Source organism: Morone saxatilis, unplaced genomic scaffold (genome assembly GCF_004916995.1).
Source record: "Morone saxatilis isolate NCDOM2014 unplaced genomic scaffold, NCSU_SB_2.0 Contig12, whole genome shotgun sequence".
Classification (NCBI taxonomy): Eukaryota; Metazoa; Chordata; class Actinopteri; family Moronidae; genus Morone; species Morone saxatilis.
This window is the reverse complement of record NW_023339674.1, coordinates 16,412,185-16,419,918: the sequence shown is the minus strand read 5'-3', so window position 1 is coordinate 16,419,918 and position 7,734 is coordinate 16,412,185.

Genomic DNA, 7,734 nt, shown 5'->3' with positions numbered 1-7,734 from the left:
TGGCGATATGACTCGCAATAAATAAATAAATATTGAAGAGTGCATATTAGCTATACAGTTCCTATGTAAGTCTGGTTGTTTTTAAATTTAGAACCAGATAAGAATATTGAATATTTTAAATAAAACTAGATATTGTTTGTAGAGCAGCAAAGATCAATGTTTACAAAAGCAAAGTCACTATATAAACTCAATAATATTTTACTGTAAAGAAACCTAAAATGTCAATAAAATAAATAAAATTCCTGACGTCAAAATACTGAGTGAGTATCAATATTAGTCATTCATCCTGTCCTCTGTGCTGCTCTGATGGGACTCTCTCCCTGCAGCTAATGCTGGTAGAGAGGGGAGGGTCTGGTTTGTCTCAGAGAGAGAGAGTGAAGATAAATCCACTTTTTAATCCCAAAAGTTTAAAAATAAACTCTGAGCTCTCCTCTCGCCAGTAAACGGCTCCGGATCAGAGCAGAATCTGAAGTGACTAAGGGTGTTTATTCCCCCAGAAGCTCCGGCTCTGCCCTCGGGTCTCTTCTGCAGAGCTACCCAGACTCAAACAGCTGTCTGTGGGCCAGCAGCAGCTCTGTCTCTCCACTCCTCCCCACACAACACTGAAAAACCCCACGATATGCATAAATGTTTTGCTCAAAGGTCAATATTTTCAACTGAAACAAAATAGCAAATGGGGTGAATTTGGGTCCTTGTATCGCCCGGCGTGAATTCACGTTTATTCACGTCTTTGCATTGACTTTGTATGTAATCTACGGGCACAAATAATCTTATTCATGTTTTGTGGGAACGCAGAACGCAGCATTAACAAGATAATTTTCAATTATGTGGTTAAGTGCATGAGAGGCCCTTTTTGTCTGTTTATTAAGTGTGCCATATATAATACCATACAGTTGTATGCCATTTAATCCATTAGTAAGTGAAGGTTGCAGCTGAACTGACCAGTACATATTATACACTATACTGTATGAGCTGATGTTACGGACAGCATGTCTGGACTGAAAGTGTTTGGAGTTTCCAGGTAAAGTGCCATTGAACCAGCAATGAATGGAGGCTACAGTAGTACGGAGAGCTTGATCTGCTCTCAGGTGAACCCACAGCTGAGATTAACACGCGGCGATAGAGAGAAAGGGGCCTCCCATCGCAGATAATCACTGCTTTGAGCAAGACTCCACTGAGTTCAATGACCCCACTGCTAATGCCTTATTATTTCTTTGTCACTGACACCTGACTGTGTAAATACAGTGTATTCTTTTGCTTATAGTACAGCTTAATATGGCAAACTGGTTACAAGCAGTGCAATAATGGTAACTCACCATTATGACAGAAGAAGTTTTTCAAGATAAATGTTTTTAGAATGTATTTTATTAAATTAGGAAATTTAGAAAATCTTGTTTAATTCTAAATACAGAATCAATTATATTATTTGAAATCTCCTTCCTTGCGTCCGCATAATCACTAAATAAACAGAATTTCCAAAAACACCAAAGGACTAACTAGCTTTTCCTCCGCTGCCTGAGTGTTTATGCACGACACCAAATCATTAGCCCCAAGTGCATGTGTAACGTCGCCTCATTAGCTAATCAAACCAGAGTCTCAGACATATGAGGAGAGGTGTCTCATTAAGCAGAAGAGGAGATGATGAGATGAGAAAGAGCCATCTTGGGGATTATCTTAAGATGTTGTGCAGTTAGGTTCTTTCTCTCCATACCACAACACAAACTTGAGCTCAACGAGTGATCAGGATCCTCATTTATAAAAGTCTCTCGTGCACAAATTTGCTCAAGGTCAAAGTTCTGATTTATAAGTGATTTACAGAAGCGCTAATCTCTAAATCAGTGGTTTCCATTAATCCTTTTTCCATCACTTATATACATAAAGCTGTTGACCTTGTTTTAAATTGATTCACCATTAGGGAAACCAGCTCAAATCACAGCAATGCTACATCATTTTTTTTGCTCTGTAATTTATATGTTAATGATTTTGAATAGTACAGAAGTCTATAGGAAAACAGCTTACTGTTGTAAGTACAAGTCTGATGGGGAAATGGAAAGGTTGATGAGAATGTCAGGGGTCGGCATTGTTACGGGTATGGATTTGAGAGGCCTGGTGCACATTAATGAACAATGTTTCACCCACTTGTGTGCTAAAGCATAAAAGTGCAGTCACATAATGTAGGGGCTCAAGTGTTTGTATCAGAGTTTTTAGATATTATGTGAGTCATAACTGTTTTTTTTCCTAAGAGTAGCTGTACACTAGAAAAATAGGGTTATTTTGGGGAGCAACAAACCATATTGATTATATCATCACTTAGCCTGGGAGAGCAGAGTTACTGTTGTGAGAAAAATAAATGTTATGCACAGTGTTTGTGCTGTGTGTGGTAGTTATATTGTCTCTGGACCATAGTGATAAGAACATCTATAAGAAAGTCTTTTGCTATTTTATATTAAACATTAACCCATGTCCCCAGCTCTTTGCTTTTACCAACCAGCTTTAAAAGCAATAAATTACTCCTGTCAGCATTTCCTCTTGTCATTCCCTCTATCCCCCCTTATCCTTGACCTCCTCTGTCTTACTATGCTACTTTCTTTGCCTCTCCCTCAACTACTAATTCATTCTCCATTTCTACTCCATCCCCATTCATCTCCTCATCATAGGAGCCTAGCCATTTGTTAAATTTCAAACCTTATCAGATTGTGATACTGTGAGCAACAGTAATCTGCAGCTACTGCAGAATAAGATGCCTAGCCTGACTGCCCCTTATCAGCTGTTTACAATGCCAGTAAACATAAATCCTTGCCACCATTTCCACCTTCACAACCATCACAATCGTCATCAGCATGGAGGCACCAGAACTCATCACTGTGTCCAACAGTGTGAGGGTTTCAAGCAGAGAGGTACAAGCTGAGTGTCTGTGAAAATACAGCGTCTACTGCAGCTGGTGAGGATGCACTGTCCTCTCTGTTGTGTTCCATGTGAATAGTTATCTTTCGGCTCTCTATTCCATCCTGCTGGCTTTAAACTACACTAAGGTTGGCTGATAGTATGTCCACTACATAAATTGGTGTGTGTCAATGTGACCACCTGTCTCTTTTCCCTCTGAGGGACAATAATTCTGTGTGGACAGGAATGAGGAGCATCTGAAGTGATGGCTGTGGAGTCATCTTTCCCTTTCCAGTCACAGTGGAATGTCTGTCTGTCTGTCTGCCTGTATAATGACCTAGACTACTGATTCTCAAACTATGACACAGGTTCCAGGCTGCCTCTAGTGGTATGCGGAGGAATCTTAAATATCTCTTTTTAAATCAATTTAATTTAAAAAACTTATAGTAGTATCAAAATACTACAATGATACTATGATTAGTTACACACTGAAATGTGATGGCAAGATAGTAAACAGAGGTAAAATGAATGGTTCAAAAACACTAATTGTAGGTCCAAATGGGAACTACTGGCAAGAGAAGTGTGGACCAGGAGTACCCCTTCCACCAAATTAGTGTGAACTGCCCATAGCTGAATAATACTGAATACTGAATACTGAATACTGAATACGATATTCAGACATCATAATGGTGGTATTTGGAACCCCTAACATCTTCTGAGGTTGTGTAAAATGTTTTCAAACATCTTGACCAGAAAGGCACATTCAACTTACAGGATCCACATTTGTCCAACACTTCTCTTCCAAGTGCAAATATTATGCTATGACTTTTTATGATTCAGTCATTCAAGGTTATACAGCATTTGTACAGTTTTATGATGATGCAAAATGCTGAGTGAAGCACAATGACAACAGACAGTAACAGAGCAAGAAGCCATGACAGAAGAAGCAAAGGCACAAGTAGTCTGAATAAAAACAAAAGCAAATGACAGGAAAAATCCTTCTTCATTCAAGTAAAATAGACTTTTACAACTTTTCCCTGAATTTGGTATTCATTGTATAAAAACTGAAAACACAACCCAAGAGACAGGAGCAATTAAAAAGAAATAGCTTGAGAGACAAAAAGACAGACAAAGAGTGAGAGGGGAAGAAAGACAGCCACGGAGGGGGTTGATGTTTGTGAAGGGGAACATGAAGTGGCAGACCGAGTATTCAGTGTCAGGGTTGGGTTAGGTTTCCAGCTTCAGCGTTGTCAACACTTTCACTCCTTCTGCCTGGCTTTTGCGCTGCTCTGTGGTCCACCACGCATCGGGCAGGATGGGGTTCACCCTCAGAACAGGAGCTGGCATAGCCCCCCGTGCCAAAACCACTTTGACTTTACAACACATGGAACCTGCGAACATGACACCGGCGCTCGGTGGAAAACAGCATGCAGGAACAGTTCTGTCATGGCCCGGGCCATCTGAAATGAATGTTCTCGCCCCACATTGCTTGATCTTGTTGATCCATCCCCTTACTCCTGCCAGGTTTGGATTTCCCCCCTCACTAACACATTTTGTCACACATGAACCCTCTGGATCAAAGCCTAATAAATTTACTATGCTTCACTTTTGGCTGTGTTTGACTCATGTAGGCCTATTTACCATGTGTGCATTTGACAGAAATATCCACTTGAGAGACAGCACAAGGAGTAAAGGAATCAGCAGATCAAAGATGTTGGGTGTGGACGGCATAAGAGAAAAAGCTGGGTGGGAAGATATGAAAAAATATTTCTGGGAGTAAAGGAGCAAGAACATGTGTGCTTGTTTAATGTTGGTGTGGGAAGCCGATAGGAGTGTAGTAACAGGGTGAGAGGGAATAAGGTCTGTGGCTGCTAGTGTTTAGGTTTAGCAGGGTCTGATGACAGCTAGCTGTTCTTGAATGTGGCTACAAGCTGCCCACACTGTTACTACAGCCTGAATAAGAATTACCAAAGACTCAAAAGACTGCAAGAACACTGTATGTTACAGCATGACTGACAACTGACTCGACTGATGGATGGTGAGTATGACTGGGTGAATGTATACACAAATAAATAGGTATGTCAATGAACCTATTAATGAACTTCGAATGTGGGACAAATCAAACCAAATGCACATCACTTCAGTGATTCTCTTGACTTTGGAATAGTTCAATAGCTTGGAAAATCATTTCTTGCAGAGACTTTAATGACAAGATGGTATGGTAAATATGAAGCTACAGCCAGCAGTCGGTTAGCTTAGCTTAGCGTACAAATGGGAAACTTTAACATTAAACAAACAAGATACTGTATAATTTGTTAATTACCCCTTCCTTATCCCACTTTACTCTCTTACTTTGACAGTTTGGGAGTTCAGTCTCCTCTCGATTCGATTCGATTGATTTCGATACCAGTTTCATGTCTGTGTGTTCAGTGGAGTGGTTTCTGAGGTAGGGTAACGTTATTTTTGTGGTTGTGTAATTAATAGGAAAGTAGTACACACGACTTAAGTGCAAGGCCGTCAAAGAACAACCTCAATGAAAAAAAAATTTTTTTGCAGCAGTGAGTAAATGTGCAGGCTTTATCGTTTTTTCACTGATGTATAATCAGTAATGCAATGCAAGTACTTTTAAGAGTAGTAAATTCCATTAAGTGACTTGACCAACACTGTTAATTAGTGAGCTTTTCTTTGGACGGAGTCAGGCTAGCTGTTTCATTGTGTTTCCAGTCCTTATGCTAAGCTAACCATCTTCTGGTTGTAGTTTCATACTTATCGTACAGATACGAGCGTGGCTTCTGTCTTCTCATCTAATGCTCAGCAAGAAAGTGAATAAGCATATTTCCCAAAATGACAAACTATTCCTTTTATAGCATCATCCCACATCCCTAAACTGAATAAAATTCTCTGCTTGCTGTGTTTTCTTAGCAAGTCTGTATGAACTGAAACACTTAAGCTTTCAATACTTGATACCATTTTTATTAAGCCTGGATATTTTATGGTCAAGAAGAATGAATTATATTGGCTAAATGCAGTCTGTTGTTTTAGGACCCGTGCGGCTACTCGATTAGAGTAGTCATTTTGGTCTACACCTCATTCTGCAGCCCATAAAGAGCAAACCTCAGAGAATGTGCATGTGTAAGCTCTGCGTGGAATAACAATGACACGAGAATAGAAGTAGTAGTCTGAGGAAAAGAAAACTGATTAAAATACAAGAATAGAAAAAAGGATCAAACAGCCTTGAGGGAAATATGAGATGCTTTTGATTATTCCCATCGTTAGAAAGCGAGCATACAGAACTCCTTTCTCTTTCTGACTTTCTTACATGCACACACAGCCATTAACACAAACATAAACACACACAGAGGTCGCTGATCATGCTGACCACCCAGCCAGTGCCCCCTGGCCCCCACCTCTCACCCTGCTCAGGGGCGCTATAGCTGAGAAAAACTACACCATTCACTTCCTTTCCTCCATCCCCTCCTCCTCCGCTTTTCCTCCCTCCCTCCCTCCCTACTAAGTTCCTCCCTCCCTACTAAGTTCCTCCCTCCCTCTCAGTGCTCCCATTCATGTTGTAACAACTCGTAAAGGAAGGAGACTTTGACCCCCCTCAGTAAAAAGTTCCCAATCTCTTTCGTTCATCTGCTCTGTGTAGGAGGGTTAGGCCAATTCAGACCGACTCTCCTGGAGATGACGGCTGTACTGACTTCCTGTCCAAAGTTCCATTGTAAATTTCTAATCTGTTAAAACTGGTTTTAGAAAAATAAACAACTGACTTGTATGATAACCCTTTTCAAAGGCTTAGGGCTTAGTTCAAATGCCATTGCCATACCTTTTGAAGCCAAGAAAAACAACAACAAATTCTTTAAGTGAACTGTAATCTTTACCTGTACAATATTAAAGGAAACTAATTCAACCTATCAGATTTTTACCAATCTGGTATTGTTATTGAAAAACAATAGTAACAAATGATTTTTCAGATTAAAGGACCAGTGTGTAGGCTTTAGTGCAATCTAGTGGTGAAGTTGCATATTACACCCAAAATAAATAACGCTCGCCTGTCAAGAATTTAGGCGAATCTATGGTGGCCGCCAAAAACCATAAAAACTCCTAAATGTTACACACTAGAGCTTTAATTTAGTAACATGGTCATTCCACAAATCTGGTTCCATGTCATACCGATCTCTCTCCACGTTTCTTCTGTCTCTTCACCTGTCACTATCCAATAAAGGCAGAAAGAATTATTTTTTTTAAATAAATAAATAAATAAATAAATAAACTTTATTCACAGATGGATACTGCATCATATTCTTTAGTCTACTGATGTACTGTATTACTCTGAAGTCGAACAACCACTGCTTTGACATTAAAACTGGATGTTTTTTAATTGAGGTATTGAAAGAGGCAATGTGTTTTTAGTTGTGCGGTGTGATGATGAGACAAGATTTTGCTCTTCAGCCTACAGTGAATGAAATGGAAAACCGTAAACTGAGAAAATTTGATGAAGCACGTCCGACTTCAGCCACAACACTGTCTCCAAATTCTCCTGTTTAAAGGGTTGTACAGTAGAAGGGAAAAATCGTCAGTCAGACATTGAGGGGGAATAACCCGACATGGTTGGAAAGGGAAGTGAATGGAGGAAGGGAAGGGATGGAAGGAAACGAGGAACAACAGCAGGAAGGCAGGAAAAAATGGAAGGAAACAAAGGAGGAATTAAGGAAGTTAGGACAGAAGGAAGAAGATAAGGAGATAAAGGAAGAAGAAAACACAGATGGAAAGGTGGAAAAAAGCAAGAAAATAGGAAGGAAGGAAGGAAGGAAGGAAGGAAGGAAGGAAGGAAGGAAGGAAGGGAAAACA